The sequence below is a fragment of the Cherax quadricarinatus genome, chromosome 4 (assembly GCF_038502225.1).
Source record: "Cherax quadricarinatus isolate ZL_2023a chromosome 4, ASM3850222v1, whole genome shotgun sequence".
Lineage (NCBI taxonomy): Eukaryota > Metazoa > Arthropoda > Malacostraca > Decapoda > Parastacidae > Cherax > Cherax quadricarinatus.
In genome coordinates this window covers 57,295,569-57,315,928 of record NC_091295.1, presented here as the reverse complement: position 1 = coordinate 57,315,928, position 20,360 = coordinate 57,295,569, and positions in this window count along the sequence as shown.

Here is a 20,360-nt window from a genome sequence, read left to right as displayed (position 1 = left end):
ACAACTACTCTCAGAACCATACAACCTATCACACCATCCCAACACACACTACAATCCATACCCACAGCCTCCACCCAACACCGAGCTATAGAATCCCACAGTATGCCACCAGGTCTCCCACCCTCACAGGCCCCCCAAACCACAGTGTTGGAAAGGAAACTGAAGGTATGGTACACAAACGCTGATGGAATAACAAATAAGTGGGAGGAGTGGCACGAAAGAGTCAAAGAAGCATCACCGGACATCATAGCTCTCACAGAAACCAAGCTTACAGGTATGATAACAGATGCCATCTTTCCAACGGGATACCAAATCCTGAGGAAAGACAGAGGGAACAGGGGGGGTGGAGGAGTGGCGTTGCTGATCAAAAATCGCTGGAATTTTGATGAGCTGGAGACAGGAGATAGCGGAGAAGAAAGTGATTACATAGTGGGAACACTTCACTCTGGAGGTCCCAAGGTGGTAATAGCAGTGATGTATAACCCACCACAGAACAGCAGGAGGCCAAGGCAAGAGTACGACGAGAGCAATAGAGCGATGGTTGACACACTGGCTAGAGTGGCCAGAAGAGCTCATGCATGCAGGGCAAAGCTCCTGATCATGGGTGACTTTAACCACAAGGAGATCGATTGGGAGAACTTGGACCCACATGGGGGCCAAGATACATGGAGGGCTAAGATGATGGAGGTGGTACTGGAGAACTTCATGTACCAACACGTAAGGGACACTACAAGAGAGAGAGGAGAGGATGAACCAGCAAGGCTGGACTTAGTATTCACCTTCAGTAGTGCAGATATCGAGGACATCACATATGAAAGACCCCTTGGGGCCAGTGACCATGTGGTTTTAAGCTTCGAATACACAGTAGAGCTACAAGTGGAGGGAGAAGCAGGAAGGCCAGGACGAATGAAGCCAAACTACAAGAAAGGGGAATACATAGGAATGAGGAACTACCTGAACGGGGTTCAGTGGGACAGAGAACTGGCAGGGAAGCCAGTTAATGAGATAATGGAATATGTAGCAACAAAATGCAAGGAGGCTGAGGAGAGGTTTGTACCCAAGGGTAACAGGAGTAATGAAAAAGCCAGGATGAGCCCATGGTTTACCCAAAGGTGCAGGGAGGCAAAAACCAAGTGTGCTAGGGAATGGAAGAAATATAGAAGGCAAAGGACCCAGGAGAATAAGGAGAACAGTCGTAGAGCCAGAAACGAATATGCACAGATAAGAAGGGAGGCCCAAAGACAATATGAAAATGACATAGCAGCGAAAGCCAAATCTGACCCGAAACTGTTGTACAGCCACATCAGGAGGAAAACAACAGTCAAGGACCAGGTAATCAGGCTAAGGAAGGAAGGAGGAGAGACAACAGGAAATGACCGTGAAGTATGTGAAGAACTCAACAAGAGATTCAAAGAAGTGTTCACAGAGGAGACAGAAGGGACTCCAGAAAGACGGAGAGGTGGGGCACACCACCAAGTGCTGGACACAGTGCACACAACCGAGGAAGAAGTGAAGAGGCTTCTGAGTGAGCTAGATACCTCAAAGGCAATGGGGCCAGATAACATCTCCCCATGGGTATTGAGAGAGGGAGCAGAGGCGCTATGTGTACCCCTAACAACAATATTCAATACATCTATCGAAACAGGGAGATTGCCTGAGGCATGGAAGACAGCAAATGTAGTCCAATCTTTAAAAAAGGAGACAGACATGAAGCATTAAACTACAGACCAGTGTCACTGACATGTATAGTATGCAAAATCATGGAGAAGATTATCAGGAGAAGAGTGGTGGAACACCTAGAAAGGAATGATCTCATCAACAGCCGCCAGCATGGTTTCAGGGATGGGAAATCCTGTGTCACAAACCTACTGGAGTTCTATGACATGGTGACAGCAGTAAGACAAGAGAGAGAGGGGTGGGTGGATTGCATTTTCTTGGACTGCAAGAAGGCGTTTGACACAGTTCCACACAAGAGATTGGTGCAAAAACTGGAGGACCAAGCAGGGATAACAGGGAAGGCACTACAATGGATCAGGGAATACTTGTCAGGAAGACAGCAGCGAGTCATGGTACGTGGCGAGGTGTCAGAGTGGGCACCTGTGACCAGCGGGGTCCCGCAGGGGTCAGTCCTAGGACCAGTGCTGTTTCTGGTATTTGTGAACGACATGACGGAAGGAATAGACTCTGACGTGTCCCTGTTTGCAGATGACGTGAAGTTGATGAGAAGAATACACTCGATCGAAGACCAGGCAGAACTACAAAGGGATCTGGACAGGCTGCAGACCTGGTCCAGCAATTGGCTCCTGGAGTTCAATCCCACCAAGTGCAAAGTCATGAAGATTGGGGAAGGGCAAAGAAGGCCGCAGACCCATGATGACACTCTTCAGGTCACTTGTTCTATCTAGGCTGGAATATTGCTGCACACTAACAGCACCTTTCAAGGCAGGTGAAATTGCCGACCTAGAAAATGTACAGAGAACTTTCACGGCGCGCATAACGGAGATAAAACACCTCAATTATTGGGAGCGCTTGAGGTTCCTAAACCTGTATTCCCTGGAACGCAGGAGGGAGAGATACATGATTATATACACCTGGAAAATCCTAGAGGGACTAGTACCGAACTTGCACACGAAAATCACTCACTACGAAAGCAAAAGACTTGGCAGACGATGCACCATCCCCCCAATGAAAAGCAGGGGTGTCACTAGCACGTTAAGAGACCATACAATAAGTGTCAGGGGCCCGAGACTGTTCAACTGCCTCCCAGCACACATAAGGGGGATTACCAACAGACCCCTGGCAGTCTTCAAGCTGGCACTGGACAAGCACCTAAAGTCAGTTCCGGATCAGCCGGGCTGTGGCTCGTATGTTGGTTTGCGTGCAGCCAGCAGCAACAGCCTGGTTGATCAGGCTCTGATCCACCAGGAGGCCTGGTCTCAGACCGGGCCGCGGGGGCGTTGACCCCCGGAACTCTCTCCAGGTAAACTCCAGGTAGGGGGTCAGAGACTACAAACCTCACTCAAGGAAAAAGATCTTGGGGTGAGTATAACACCAGGCACATCTCCTGAAGCGCACATCAACCAAATAACTGCTGCAGCATATGGGCGCCTAGCAAACCTCAGAACAGCATTCCGACATCTTAATAAGAAATCGTTCAGGACCCTGTACACCGTATACGTTAGGCCCATATTGGAGTATGCGGCACCAGTTTGGAACCCACACCTAGCCAAGCACGTAAAGAAACTAGAGAAAGTGCAAAGGTTTGCAACAAGACTAGTCCCAGAGCTAAGAGGTATGTCCTACGAGGAGAGGTTAAGGGAAATCAACCTGACGACACTGGAGGACAGGAGAGATAGGGGGGACATGATAACGACATACAAAATACTGAGAGGAATTGACAAGGTGGACAAAGACAGGATGTTCCAGAGATTGGACACAGTAACAAGGGGACACAGTTGGAAGCTGAAGACACAGATGAATCACAGGGATGTTAGGAAGTATTTCTTCAGCCACAGAGTAGTCAGTAAGTGGAATAGTTTGGGAAGCGATGTAGTGGAGGCAGGATCCATACATAGCTTTAAGCAGAGGTATGATAAAGCTCACGGCTCAGGGAGAGTGACCTAGTAGCGATCAGTGAAGAGGCGGGGCCAGGAGCTCGGACTCGACCCCCGCAACCTCAACTAGGCGAGTACAACTAGGTGAGTACACACACACACACACACACACACACACAATAAGATCACAGTAAACAAGTGATTTCAGAATATGCAAAACAACCACTGTGAAGGAACAGAGAAATTCCAAGCGCTTTCGTGACTACTCACATTATCAAGGAACAACAATGTTCCTTGATAATGTGAGTAGTCACGAAAGCGCTTGGATTTTCTCTATTCCTTCACAGTGGTTGTTTTGCATATTCTGAAATCACTTGTTTACTGTGATCTTATTGTGTGTGTGTGTGTGTGTGTGTATGTGTGTGTGTGTGTGTGTATATATATATATATATATATATATAAATATATATATATATATATGCGTGACACTAATTTTTCTTGTTTAAGGTGTGCCTCCGTGTGTGTGTGCGTGCGTGCGCACAAGTGTCAGAAGTGACAGGGGCAGCCAGCTTCTGCAGGAGGTTTGCAGGTCCTGCGACCCTAAAAATTATCTTAGGAAACAATCTTTTCTCCTCCCTCGCCTTCCTTCCTTCCTTCCCCGCATAGGCTCTCTAACCCTCCTTCCCTCCCTCCCTCCTTTCCTTCCTCCCTCCCTCATTTTCCTTTCTTCTTTCCTTCTTCCCTTCCTAGTTTCCTCAGTTCTTTCCACCTGTCTTTCCTTCCTCCCTTGTTCCGACCCTCACTTTCCTCCACTCTCCTTTTGTGCACTCCCTCTTCTCCCTGCTTTGCCTGGTATCCTGTCTCTCCCTTTTTCCCTCAGTTTCTCTCTGCCTTTTTGCATGAAAGCTTATCGCTCCCTTCATCCTTCCCTCCCTCTCTCTCTCTCTCTCTCTCTCTCTCTCTCTCTCTCTCTCTGGTGTGGTGGAGGGCAGCTTGCATCACGAGGGTATCAACACCGCATTGTTTATACCATATTTGTCCCACTCCACAAAGGTGGCAACACAGCAATAGCAAAGAACTACAGATCGATACCACTGACGTCCCACATTATAAAAATCTTTTAAGAAGTTTTAAGAATCAAAATAAATAACATGGATTCGCAAAATTTGCAGAACTCAGGGCAGCCTCTAAACTGCAGATGTAGTTTACATAGACTTTGGCAAAGCCTTTGGTAAGTGCGATCATGGTATAACAGCGCACAATGCGTGCAAAAGGAATAACTAGAAAAGTGGGCAGATGGATATTTAATTTTCTAACGACTAGAACTCAAAGTGTAATAGTGAACAGAGTGCAGTCGGAGGCTGTCATAGTGGAAATGCTCCCCCAGGCACAGTACTTGCCCCGTTTCTTTCTCATCTTCATAGCACCATAAGATACTTTGCAGACAATAATAGAATCTATACGAGAGTGGCAACCATTCAGGACACAAGAAACTTCCAAGTTGACATAAATTCTTCCAGTGGGCCACTGACAACATGATGATCAATGAGGACAAGTTTCATTTACTCCGATATGGAAAGACTGAAGACTGGAATGAAGTATAGAAGAAACTTGAATTACTCAACAGTGTCATTATCACAACCTCGAGGAAAATGATAGTCTGGATAACCAGAAGCTTCAGAACAAGAGACGCCGAGCCAATGATGATACTCTCCAAATAATTTGTTCTCTTTAGGCTGGAGTACCACTTCGTTCAAGGCAGCGAAACTGAAGACCTGGAGAATGTAGAGAGAACCTTTACTGATCGAATATATTCAGTTAAGCACCTAATTAACTCGGAACGTTTGAAGTCCCTCGACCTGTACTATTTGGAATTGGAACGTCTGAGAGATACGTTGGAATCTAGACCTGGAAAACTATATAGGGACTGTTACAAAAAACGCGATTCTAAAAGCTTAGAGATCTCCAGTGAATACTAGCATCCAGCCTGTTACTGGGTTTTCGTAACAAGTAGTCAGTATCCTTGTCCAATTATCCATTAGAATTCATTAAGATTCAATAGTGCTTCAGGATTACAACTGGTAGGCTACTAACTAGAGAAATTAAAATTTAATAAATTTATTAAGTCTAGAGGTATATTATCAAATTAAATTAAATTAATCACAGTAATCAAAATAATATCACATCTCTCGAGTTCAATATTATTGTGCTGAAAGCACATATCACATTTATAATTCTTAAGTACCGTCTGGTACATTAACATTTAATAAGATATTACAAATATGTACAAGTAAGTGTGTGTATGCGTGTAAGTGCTCTAAGTAGTTCAATATGTCTCACGACTCGACTAGATTTAAACAAGTGACTGACAAAATCCTCTAATAAACTAACTTCTTGACCGACTGGCAACCAGAACAGTCTGCTTGAACAATGAAAAGAATGCTAAGCCCAATAGCCATATAACAAGCGACTGCGACACAATCAGGATCAAGGAGATAATATAACGACACTAAGTAGGGACCATCAGCAAATCCTCCACAAAAGTTACAAAACTCCCATACTACTGAATCTAAGTTCAGCATAGGAAAATACTCGACTGTGATAATACACAGCAACCAGTACAAAATTAGGTCAGAAGCTATAGCTAAGGACCTGAGATGTTCAGAGTGTCTAAGCGACACACAACCTCAGTACAACGTCGAAAATCACTAAGTCTATACAATGTTCTGTGAACACAGTTCTACAGAACTAACAAGAATAATGAGACAGACAATCTGTCCAACCACCAAGCGAGTCTCGAGCAGACTGAATACTTCACGAGAGGTGAGGACACCCCCCCCCCCTCGATCACGTGATAGCCCCGTGGACAGCACAGCTCAGAAGCCGGCAGTATAACGAGCGACAAGCGATAATTACAGTAGTTTGACAATAAGACTTGAACTGAGCACATATTATGTACATCCTAACAACATAAGTCAAATAACAATATAACAGTCAAATAATAATATAAAGTCATACATTTACGATTTAGCTATTATCGCAAATATAAGCAATATAAAATTAAATGAAAAGGTAATATACATTATATATATACATAATAATCATTGTAACCCATTCAGGGGTTGCAACAGGGACTGGTCCGAAATCTGCACAAACAAATTGTTCCACCCGAAAGAAGCTTGGCAGACGGTACAAAATACTCCCAGTGAAAATCAGGTGAGCAAGTGTGAGGAAAAACTCCGTAAGTGAAGGGACAAAGATCCTTCAACATCCTCCCTTCATACATAAGGGGGGTAATCAGGTCATTCATTGGTAGGCCTGATCAGGGAACGAGATTTGGTTTTGTATCGACCCTCGGAAGACTCTCCAGGTAGACTACAGGTAGGCAGACCATTCCATGCCTCGCCTTCCTCACTGCATACATTTCTACTAATCCGTCTTCAGTCTTACTACTCTAACCTAAACCATCTTAATAGAGGAGTTAGGCAGGCCATAGAAAGAACTTGACAAGTTCTTCCAGATAGTTCCTGATCAGCCGCTGAGTGATCACGCTGAGGTGCCAGTTACTGTACACATGTAGTCTGATGAGCTCAGTAACGAGGAGACTGCGTACTTTTATTACTTGAATAAGACATGTGCAACACTGGCTACTTTTATTGTTAAATAAGACATGTGCAACACCTGGGTATCTTTACTGTTGAACCGTTGCGCCTTCGCAGCAGGCTGCCTTCACTGGAATACACAGATAACTAAAGTTCAGACACTAAACATAACCAAGTATTGCACCTATGTATTCTCTGCTTTTAGGTATTATACATCATTAATATAATGAAGTTCTCATGTTGACAGTTATCTGGCTGTACCTGAAGCAGTCATCGTTATCGCTGTCTCCGTTGTTAATGTCTCTCCAGTCTCATAGTCTGCCATTATAGTCCCTATTCAAAATCTTAGTATGTCTTCCTTGTTTCTTGTCTTGAATATTTCATGTTATCTCTGTTTTAAGAGGCACATTAGTTCCCCCGTCCTCTAATAACATGTTCATTTTTCCACTATAATCTACCTTGCCCGGAATTACTATCGCATTTGTCCATAATTAGTATCGCAAATGCGATAGTAATTATGGACAAGGTAGATTATAGTGGAAAACTGAATATGTTATTAGAAGACGGGGGTTCTTACGTGCCCCTTAAGGATGTGTGCTGGTCAGATCATCAGTCAGGTTTCCTGATCTGAAACCTGATAGATATTATCCACAAAATCATCTATAGATACATAACACTCTTATCACCCATTTATCATATAACTTTTTCTCCCTAAATAACAAAAACAGGCACAATACCGTGACTGGAACGATACACAAATAACCCGCACATAGAAGAGAGGAGCTTACGACGACGTTTCGGTCCGACTTTGACCATTTACAAAGTCACATTGGTCCAAGTCGGACCGAAACGTCGTCGTAAGCTCCTCTCTTCTATGTGCGAGTTATTTGTGTATTTTTCCTCCCCCCTCCCTCACCCAGCAAATGGTTCAATACCGCGAGAAAGTAAGGCAAAACTTCGAGGCAAGAGGTGCAGTACAAATTCTTTGACAGAGTAGTAAAGTACTGCAATAAACTGCTTACTGAAGTTGTAAATGCAAAAACAATATAGTCCTTTAGTAACCGAATAGAGAAGCACTTTGCGAATATTGAATTCAGATATACACAGTGCAGAGACTGGCAGTGGTGAGTGAAGCACCGATACTGACACCAACTACAATATTAGTTAACCAAGGATCACACAGAGGATAATATTAATAGAAGAATTAATAGTAGTAGTGGTAGTGGTAGTAGTGGTGGTGGTAGTAATAGTAGTGGTGGTGGTGGTAGGAGAAGCAGCGTTGGTATTACTAGTAATGGTAGTGATGGTACTAGTTAACAAATAACTTTATAACGGTGTTTTGCCTCATCCTAGACCAGTGTTAAGTCAGCTTTTTCCAGCCACAGTGTTATGAACGTAGGGTGGAGGTAGACGACAGTATGAACGTTGGGTGGAGGTAGACGACAGTATGAACGTTGGGTGGAGGTAGACGACAGTATGAACGTAGGGTGGAGGTAGACGACAGTATGAACGTAGGGTGGAGGTAGACGACAGTATGAACGTAGGGTAGAGGTAGACGACAGTATGAACGTAGGGTGGAGGTAGACGACAGTATGAACGTAGGGTAGAGGTAGACGACAGTATGAACGTAGGGTAGAGGTAGACGACAGTATGAACGTAGGGTGGAGGTAGACGACAGTATGAACGTAGGGTGGAGGTAGACGACAGTATGAACGTAGGGTGGAGGTAGACGACAGTATGAACGTAGGGTAGAGGTAGACGACAGTATGAACGTAGGGTGGAGGTAGACGACAGTATGAACGTAGGGTGGAGGTAGATCACAGTATGAACGTAGGGTGGAGGTAGATCACAGTATGAACGTAGGGTGGAGGTAGATCACAGTATGAACGTAGGGTGGAGGTAGACGACAGTATGAACGTAGGGTGGAGGTAGATCACAGTATGAACGTAGGGTGGAGGTAGACGACAGTATGAACGTAGGGTGGAGGTAGACGACAGTATGAACGTAGGGTAGAGGTAGACGAAAGTATGAACGTAGGGTGGAGGTAGACGACAGTATGAACGTAGGGTGGAGGTAGATCACAGTATGAACGTAGGGTGGAGGTAGATAACAGTATGAACGTAGGGTGGAGGTAGATCACAGTATGAACGTAGGGTGGAGGTAGACGACAGTATGAACGTAGGGTGGAGGTAGATCACAGTATGAACGTAGGGTGGAGGTAGACGACAGTATGAACGTAGGGTGGAGGTAGACGACAGTATGAACGTAGGGTGGAGGTAGACGACAGTATGAACGTAGGGTGGAGGTAGACGACAGTATGAACGTAGGGTGGAGGTAGACGACAGTATGAACGTAGGGTGGAGGTAGACGACAGTATGAACGTAGGGTGGAGGTAGACGACAGTATGAACGTAGGGTGTAGGTAGACGACAGTATGAACGTAGGGTGGAGGTAGACGACAGTATGAACGTAGGGTGGAGGTAGACGACAGTATGAACGTAGGGTGGAGGTAGACGACAGTATGAACGTAGGGTGGAGGTAGACGACAGTATGAACGTAGGGTGGAGGTAGATCACAGTATGAACGTAGGGTGGAGGTAGATCACAGTATGAACGTAGGGTGGAGGTAGATCACAGTATGAACGTAGGGTGGAGGTAGATCACAGTATGAACGTAGGGTGGAGGTAGACGACAGTATGAACGTAGGGTGGAGGTAGACGACAGTATGAACGTAGGGTGGAGGTAGACGACAGTATGAACGTAGGGTGGAGGTAGACGACAGTATGAACGTAGGGTGGAGGTAGACGACAGTATGAACGTAGGGTGGAGGTAGACGACAGTATGAACGTAGGGTGGAGGTAGACGACAGTATGAACGTTGGGTGGAGGTAGACGACAGTATGAACGTAGGGTGGAGGTAGACGACAGTATGAACGTAGGGTGGAGGTAGACGACAGTATGAACGTAGGGTGGAGGTAGACGACAGTATGAACGTAGGGTGGAGGTAGACGACAGTATGAACGTTGGGTGGAGGTAGACGACAGTATGAACGTAGGGTGGAGGTAGACGACAGTATGAACGTTGGGTGGAGGTAGACGACAGTATGAACGTAGGGTGGAGGTAGACGACAGTATGAACGTTGGGTGGACGTAGACGACAGTATGAACGTTGGGTGGAGGTAGACGACAATATGAACGTAGGGTGAAGGTAGACGACAGTATGAACGTAGGGTGGAGGTAGACGGCAGTATGAACGTAGGGTGGAGGTAGACGACAGTATAAACGGAGGGTGGAGGTAGACGACAGTATGAACGTAGGGTGGATGTAGACGACAGTATGAATGTAGGGTGAAGGTAGACGACAGTATGAACGTAGGGTGGAGGTAGACGACAGTATGAACGTAGGGTGGAGGTAGACGACAGTATGAACGTAGGGTGGGGGTAGACGACAGTGTGAACGTAGGGTGGAGGTAGACGACAGTGTGAACGTAGGGTGGAGGTAGACGACAGTATGAACGTAGGGTGGAGGTAGACGACAGTATGAACGTAGGGTGGAGGTAGACGACAGTATGAACGTAGGGTGGAGGTAGACGACAGTATGAACGTAGGGTGAAGGTAGACGGCAGTATGAACGTAGGGTGGAGGTAGACGACAGTATAAACGGAGGGTGGAGGTAGACGACAGTATGAACGTAGGGTGGAGGTAGACGTCAGTATGAACGTAGGGTGGAGGTAGACGACAGTATGAACGTAGGGTGGAGGTAGACGACAGTATGAACGTAGGGTCGAGGTAGACGACAGTATGAACGTAGGGTGGAGGTAGACGACAGTATGAACGTAGGGTGGAGGTAGACGACAGTATGAACTTAGGGTGGAGGTAGACGACCGTACGAACGTAGGGTGGAGGTAGACGACAGTATGAACGTAGGGTGGAGGTAGACGACAGTATGAACGTAGGGTGGAGGTAGACGACAGTATGAACGTAGGGTGGAGGTAGACGACAGTATGAACGTAGGGTGGAGGTAGACGACAGTATGAACGTTGGGTGGAGGTAGACGACAGTATGAACGTAGGGTGGAGGTAGACGACAGTATGAACGTAGGGTGGAGGTAGACGGCAGTATGAACGTAGGGTGGAGGTAGACGACAGTATAAACGGAGGGTGGAGGTAGACGACAGTATGAATGTAGGGTGGAGGTAGACGACAGTATGAACGTAGGGTGGAGGTAGACGACAGTATGAACGTAGGGTGGAGGAAGACGACAGTATGAACGTAGGGTGGAGGTAGACGACAGTATAAACGGAGGGTGGAGGTAGACGACAGTATAAACGTAGACGACAGTATGAACGTAAGGTGGAGGTAGACGACAGTATGAACGTAGGGTGGAGGTAGACGACAGTATAAACGGAGGGTGGAGGTAGACGACACGTAAGGTGGAGGTAGACGACAGTATGAACGTAGGGTGGAGGTAGACGACAGTATGAACGGAGGGTGGAGGTAGACGACAGTATCAAAGGAGGGTGGAGGTAGACGACAGTATGAACGTAGGGTGGGGGTAGACGAAAGTATGAACGTAGGGTGGAGGTAGACGACAGTGTGAACGTAGGGTGGAGGTAGACGACAGTATGAACGTAGGGTGGAGGTAGACGACAGTATGAACGTAGGGTGGAGGTAGACGACATTATGAACGTAGGGTGGAGGTAGACGACAGTATGAACGTAGGGTGGAGGTAGACGACAGTATGAACGTAGGGTGGAGGTAGACGACAGTATGAACGTAGGGTGGAGGTAGACGACAGTATGAACGTAGGGTGGAGGTAGACGACAGTATAAACGGAGGGTGGAGGTAGACGACAGTATGAACGTAGGGTGGAGGTAGACGACAGTATGAACGTAGGGTGGAGGTAGACGACAGTATGAACGTAGGGTGGAGGTAGACAGACAGTATGAACGTAGGGTGGAGGTAGACGACAGTATGAACGTAGGGTGGAGGTAGACGGCAGTATGAACGTAGGGTGGAGGTAGACGGCAGTATGAACGTAGGGTGGAGGTAGACGACAGTATAAACGGAGGGTGGAGGTAGACGACAGTATGAAAGTAGGGTGGAGGTAGACGACAGTATGAACGTAGGGTGGAGGTAGACGACAGTATGAACGTAGGGTGGAGGTAGACGACAGTATGAACGTAGGGTGGAGGTAGACAACAGTATGAACATAGGGTGGAGGTAGACGACAGTATGAACGGAGGGTGGAGGTAGACGACAGTATGAACGGAGGGTGGAGGTAGACGACAGTATGAACGGAGGGTGGAGGTAGACGACAGTATGAACGGAGGGTGGAGGTAGACGACAGTATGAACGGAGGGTGAAGGTAGACGACAGTATGAATGTAGGGTGGAGGTAGACGACAGTATGAACGTAGGGTGGAGGTAGACGACAGTATGAACGTAGGGTGGAGGCAGACGACAGTATGAACGTAGGGTGGAGGTAGACGACAGTATGTACGTAGGGTGGAGGCAGACGACAGTATGAACGTAGGGTGAAGGTAGACGACAGTATGAATCTAGGGTGGAGGTAGACGACAGTATGAACGTAGGATGGAGGTAGACGACAGTATGAATGTAGGGTGGAGGTAAACGACAGTATGAACGTAGGGTGGAGGTAGACAACAGTATGAACGTAGGGTGGAGGTAAACGACAGTATGAATGTAGGGTGGAGGTAAACGACAGTATGAACGTAGGGTGGAGGCAGACGACAGTATGAATGTAGGGTGGAGTCAGACGACAGTATGAATGTAGGGTGGAGGCAGACGACAGTATAAATGTAAGGTGGAGGCAGACGACAGTATGAACGTAGGGTGGAGGTAGACAGTATGAACGGAGGGTGGAGGTAGACGACAGTATGAACGTAGGGTGGAGGCAGACGACAGTATGAACGTAGGGTGGAGGCAGACAGTATGAACGTAGGGTGGAGGCAGACGACAGTATGAACGTAGGGTGGAGGTAGACGACAGTATGAACGTAGGATGGAGGAAGACGACAGTATGAACGGAGGGTGGAGGCAGACGACAAAATGAACGTAGGGTGGAGGTAGACGACAGTATGAACGGAAGGTGGAGGCAGACGACAGTACGTACGTAGGGTTGAGGCAGACGACAGTATGAACGGAGGGTGGAGGCAGACGACAGTATGAATGTAGGGTGGAGGCAGACGACAGTATAAATGTAAGGTGGAGGTAGACGACAGTATGAACGTAGGGTGGAGGTAGACAGTATGAACGGAGGGTGGAGGTAGACGACAGTATGAACGGAGGGTGGAGGTAGACGACAGTATGAATGTAGGGTGGAGGTAGACAGTATGAACGTAGGGTGGAGGCAGACGACAGTATGAACGTAGGGTGGAGGCAGACAGTATGAACGTAGGGTGGAGGTAGACGACAGTATGAACGTAGGGTGGAGGTAGACGACAGTATGAACGTAGGATGGAGGCAGACGACAGTATGAATGGAGGGTGGAGGCAGACGACAAAATGAACGTAGGGTGGAGGTAGACGACAGTATGAACGGAAGGTGGAGGCAGACGACAGTACGAACGTAGGGTTGAGGCAGACGACAGTATGTACGGAGGATGGAGGTAGACGACAGTATGAACGGAGGATGGAGGTAGACGACAGTATGAGCGGAGGGCGGAGGCAGACGACAGTATGAACGTAGGGTGGAGGCAGACGACAAAATGAACGTAGGGTGGAGGTAGACGACAGTATGAACGGAGGGTGGAGGTAGACGACAGTATGAACGTAGGGTGGAGGTAGATGACAGTATGAACGTAGGGTGGAGGTAGACGACAGTATGAACGTAGGGTGGAGGTAGATGACAGTATGAACGGAGGGTGGAGGTAGACGACAGTATGAACGTAGGGTGGAGGTAGATGACAGTATGAACGTAGGGTGGAGGTAGATGACAGTATGAACGTAGGGTGGAGGTAGACGACAGTATGAACGTAGGGTGGAGGTAGACGACAGTATGAACGTAGGGTGGAGGTAGATGACAGTATGAACGGAGGGTGGAGGTAGACGACAGTATGAACGTAGGGTGGAGGTAGACGACAGTATGAACGTAGGGTGGAGGTAGACGACAGTATGAACGTAGGGTGGAGGTAGATGACAGTATGAACGGAGGGTGGAGGTAGATGACAGTATGAACGTAGGGTGGAGGTAGACGACAGTATGAACGTAGGGTGGAGGTAGATCACAGTATGAACGGAGGGTGGAGGTAGACGACAGTATGAACGTAGGGTGGAGGTAGACGACAGTATGAACGTAGGGTGGAGGTAGATGACAGTATGAACGGAGGGTGGAGGTAGACGACAGTATGAACGTAGGGTGGAGGTAGATGACAGTATGAACGGAGGGTGGAGGTAGACGGCAGTATGAACGTAGGGTGGAGGTAGACGACAGTATGAACGTAGGGTGGAGGTAGACGACAGTATGAACGGAGGGTGGAGGTAGACGGCAGTATGAACGTAGGGTGGAGGTAGACGACAGTATGAACGTAGGGTGGAGATAGACGACAGTATGAAGTATTTCAAAGGCAGAGAGCCTTTGATATCCTCTTTCATTTAGAGATTTACCAGGACTCAGTCTGATACAGATCATAATCTTGGAACGACCCGTCAGGAGCTCACAACGGAGCCTTGGAGTGGTAGACTGTCTGTGGTGCAGCAGAGGCTATGATGAGAGACTTCTGAAGGAGTGGTGTAGTAGCAGTGGGTGTGTGGTGCAGCAGAGGCTGCGAGGAGTGACTCCTGAAGGAGTGGTGTAGTAGTAGTGGGTGTGTGGTGCCTGGTGCCCTCTGTCGGGCTTGGTGCGCCTTGATCGATGTCTTCAGCACGGTCACAGCAGGATGTTTATGGTCGCAGCTGCATTGACGTGGGCACTACATCTCAAGTTGCCCGGTGCTCTACTGGAGGGATCCAATCTTGGGAGCGGAGGAGGGGGGGTTAGAGCGGACACGCACCTGCACTGCTTTGACAAATCACAACTGCAGTGGTGGTGGTCGTTTCAGATTGACTTTCCAGGTGGTGGTGATCGTTTCCGACTGACTTTCCTGGTGATGGTGGAGGATTCAAACTGGCTTTCCTGGTGGTGGTGGTGGTGGTGGATTCAGACTGAATTTTCTGGTGGTTTCAAACTGACTTTTCGGGTGTGGTCGTCGTTTCAGACTGACTTTCCTTGTGGTGGTGATCGTTTCTGACTGACTTTTCTGGTGGTGGTGATCGTTTCTGACTGACTTTCCTGGTGGTGGTGATCGTTTCTGACTGACTTTCCTGGTGGTGGTGATCGTGTCTGACTGACTTTCCTGGTGGTGGTGATCGTGTCTGACTTTCCTGGTGGTGGTGATCTTTTCTGACTGACTTTCCTGGTTGTGGTGATCTTTTCTGACTGACTTTCCTGGTGGTGGTGACCGTTTCTGACTGACTCTCGTGGTGGTGGTTTCAGACTGACTTTCCTGGTGGTGGTGATCGTTTCTGACTGACTTTCCAGGTAGTGATGATCGTTTCTGACTGACTTTCCTGGTGGTGGTGATCGTTTCTGACTGACTTTCCTGGTGGTGGTGATCGTTTCTGACTGACTTTCCTGGTGGTGGTGATCGTTTCTGACTGACTTTCCTGGTGGTGGTGATCGTTTCTGACTGACTTTCCTGGTGGTGGTGATCGTGTCTGACTTTTCTGGTGGCGGTGATCGTGTCTGACTGACTTTCCTGGTGGTGGTGGTGGTCGTTTCTGACTGACTTTCCTGGTGGTGGTGGCCGTTTCTGACTGACTTTCCTGGTGGTGGTGGTCGTTTCTGACTGATTTTCCTGATGGTGGTGGTTTCAGACATAACAGTCGTCGCTAGACAGAGTTTCCGCCCTCACGGGGCTGCAGTAGAGTAGCAAGTAGCTACCGTCCATCTCTCCGACACCGTGGCGTCTAAGTTGGGTAATGTTCCCCGGTGTGAGTATTCTCAAACTCACAGCTAGCTCGCAGGGAGTGACGGATACAGTGGTGCAGCAGGAGGTTATGTCTTAGCTTTGGTATGGAAGTTTCAGTGTTCCGGGTGAGAGGAAACACTCCACTCCCAAGGAAACACGTCTCCATTGGAGTCACCCTCGGGTGTGGACCACAACCTGAGTACCGGGGGCGACCGCTCCACACATTGTCATGTCTTTCTGTCTGCTTAATGGAGTGAAACCAGGACAGGTTTCTAGCGCCGCTGAAGTCATCCTCGGCAGGCACTGCTCGATATAAAATATAAGTTTTTTATTTTGAGAATATTCACTTGAGAAATGATCCCAGACGAAGGAGCCGGACAAGTACCCGAAGGCAGTACCTGGCCAGCCATATGTTCGTACGTTGGATCGCGTGCAGCCAGCAGTAACAGCCTGATTGATCAGACCCTGATGCACCGCGAGGCCTGGTCATGGACCAGGCCTCGTGGTATACTCCAGGCGCCTCTGACCCGAGGAGAGAGAATAACCATTTAATTACGTTAAACGATTAAAGGCAGGTAAAATGTTAATCTTTATCAACAAGAAAACTTAATATGGACCAAGTGGTTCCTCTGCTGCCTGTCTTTATTATGTACTAAGTGCTCTCTCTCTTTTTTTTTCTCTCTCTCTCTGTCTCTGTCTGTCTGTCTCTCTCTCTCTCTCTCTCCCTCTCTCTCTCTCTCTCTCCCTCTCTCTCTCTCTCTCCCCCTCCCTCTCTCTCTCTCTCCCGAGGATACTTACATTAATTTATGAGGAGACTAAGAGCTTGAAAATCCACTTAATGGATTTACAAGTGAGGAAGAACTGTTAGAAGATTGAAGATGGTGTTGCAGGAGGCAGGAACAGGGAGAGAGGGAGGGCACGAGGGAGAGAGGGAGGGCACGAGGGAGAGAGGGAGGGCACGAGGGAGAGAACGACGGGGTTAAGAGAAGTGTGAGGACTATTACCAGAAGGGTACAACGAAGATGAGAGGAAGACAACGAAGAGAGGGAGAGGAGAGGAGAAGACGAGAATGAAGAAAGTTTTAATATTTACCAAATAATTGGAATTACGAGGCCATTCAGCACTTGTGTTAATAAATATATGGATACACCTGCTGTATCTTTGTTATAGATGTCGGGGGTCATCGCCCCCGTGTCTATACCCCAGGCCAAGGCTGCTGAAGGCCTGTTCAATCAAGCTATTAGTGCAGTCCATCGTAGGCAACACAACCCTGCTACTTAGGACCTGATGAACTTAAAGTTTCCTACTAAAGGAACCCAGGGGTCTGTTGGTAATTTGTTTATGTATGAAATGTGTTGAAGAATCCTCGTCTCCTGCTTTCATTAGAGATGTTTTGTACCGTCAGAACAATGCCCTGAGACACCCGTATGCTGACTGCTCAAGTTACTGAAGCATAGTCATTAACAGTCACATGATGGTACCTTTGATATACCTTTGATGAGTTTCGAGAGAGTACTCTCGGAGCCCGGCCATGGGCCAGGCTCGTTTGGTGCTTGCCTGGTCAACCAGGCTGTTACTGTTGGAGGCCCACTGCCCCACATATCCATGACAGCCGGGCTGATCCGGCACTTGGTGAAGATACTTGCCAGTCTCCTCTTGAAGGCTTCTACACTTGTACCAGTTGTGTTTCTGATATCTGCTGGGAAGATGTTGAAAAGTCTGGGACCCCGAATGTTAATACAGTGTTCCGTTACTGTACTTACCGCAACCCTGCTCCTCAAATAAATAACGAAAAGGCACAATACCGTGACTGGAACGATACACAAATAACCCGCACATAAAAGAAGCTTACGACGACGTTTCGGTCCGACTTGGACCATTGACAAAGTCACACAGTGTGACTTTGTCAATGGTCCAAGTCGGACCGAAACGTCGTCGTAAGCTTCTCTCTTTTATGTGCGGGTTATTTGTGTACCCTGCTCCTCATTGGGTTTATTTTGCGTTTCCTCCCACATCTCTTACTCCAGTATGTTATGGCAGTGAGCAGATTTGGTACCAGGTCCTCGAGTACTTTCCAGGCCTGGTCACAGACCGGACCGCAGGGGCGTTGACCCCCGAAACCCTGTCCAGGTATGCTCCAGGTATATATTATCATGTATCTCTCTCTCCTCAGCTCCAATAAGTACATGTTCAAGACTTTAGGGCGTCCCCAGTAATTTAGGTGCTTTACTGGTTCTGTGTGTTCTGTGGTGTGTCGTTAAGGTAAGACTGAAAGAGCATGACCTCTGACTCCAAAATGTTGCAATATCAACAGCAGGATGTTGTCATCTACTGTCAAATGCCTTTTTTTTTAAGATCAAAGACGCCAACTGTATATTCGTTATTTAGAGATAAAAACCAGAATGAACCGAACATTTTAATTATTGTATCACTTGTGGTTTTTTCTGACTGAAGCTAAACTGGCAAAGGATTAAGATTACTGTGGATTTAACAATTCAATACAACCTATATACTATGCTCTGAGCCAGCTCCTGGGCTTGACCTACTTCCATTAGTAGGTCCCACCCACCTGTGACCAGACTTAAACTGCTGCACCTCATCTGACTCCAGTATGAGTCTACCTACCTTCTTGCAGAACTATAAACACCGCGTCTTCTGTCACTATATCATTTCTGTATTGAGCTGATAGTCACTGGTGTTACATATGTCTCTTATTAATCAAAATGTGGGTTTTGTATACGATTATTGTTTATATTTCTCTTCCGCTCCGCCGAGTAGTTTGTGTTTGATGTTTAGTTTATGTTTTCACATTTTTATGTTTTCGCATAACCGAGTAACTGAAAATTGTCGTTGTTGAACATAACATTGTTTTCTGCGGTCAAATGGATGGTTACGTCTACCTCACCTTGAAGCTCTGCTGTGTACCCTTGATATAACTTTGATGAATTTCGAGAGTCTTTCTACTCCCGGTGCCCGGCCGTGGACCAGGCTCGTCTTTTTAAAATAGTACTTGGCCATACCCTAGGATGCGACCCACAACGGTCGACTAACACCCAGGTACTGAAGGTTAACGGGGGTAGTGAGTGTGAGGAGACTCGCCCATACGTCACGACCTGCCCAGGTGATCTTGAGTGTCCTCGGTAATAACACACAAATGACAGGATATCTAATGGCTATACTCATAACCGTAATTTTTAATGGGTAGGTGAGGTAAGCTCTTGGTCAGATGACCAAGAGCTGCAACTGCGGGTTATCTTATGACTAAGACCCGCGTTAGGAAACACTTGTTTCCTGGCAAACCTTACCACACCTAAGGTGACAACACTCGTAAATCTAGCAGTTCTCCAAAGCAGGACGTATTTAAACGCTGTTAACGACGCTATATATGAGGCGATTGTTACCTCAAAGTTAACACTGTGTGGTGGTCGCTAGTTCAAGGTTAAGTGCTACATTACATGGGGTGAGTAACAAGGTTCTGTTCAGAAGCGACCATTGATAGGTCATTAATGCTCTTTAATGGTCGCCCAGAATGAAAAATTGGAGGAAGCAGAGACGCAAGGAAGGGGGAAGGAAAGGGAGATGTGATAGAGGGGGAGTGGGGAGATGAGAATGAAGAAAGAAGAGTAGGAGACGTGGGGAGGGAGGGAAGTAGGAAGAGGAAAACGGGAAAGAAATAGGAAGATTAGAAAAGATGGAGGAGAAAGACAAAAGTGAGAGAGAGGGAGAGAGGAATGTAGGGAGAGGGGATGAAAAGGATATGGGAGTATACGTAGGGAAGTGTGGCATGCAAAGAGTACGTAACCTTTGTTCGGCGCATGTACACACCCTCATTGACAGGCTATCTCCCCCAACCAGCGAACCAGGGAGTGAGGGTTGACGATGAGGCCCCGTCGTTCAATCAGTACCCAGGTTCCAGCCAATGAGAAGATGGTCTTGGCAGTCGCAGAGGTTATGTGGGTACCATTCACCTGTCTGCCCTTGCCATTCCCATTCTAGAGCTGGTTGAAGCACGGTCTGCTCTCTAGTGGCTTCTATTCTGCCTTGCTTACCGTGGAGTGCACGAATACCTATTGTTGTACATAGTGTATATAGTGTACATACTTCTGTTCTAAATTGGTGAAGGATAATACAAGTCAAGTTTTTCTGTTTTTTTTTTTTTTTTTTTTTTGCTCTCTTTACACCCAGGATAACAGGCCATTTGGACTCCTGGGTCGTAATAGGAAGTAATAAGGTAAGAATAAG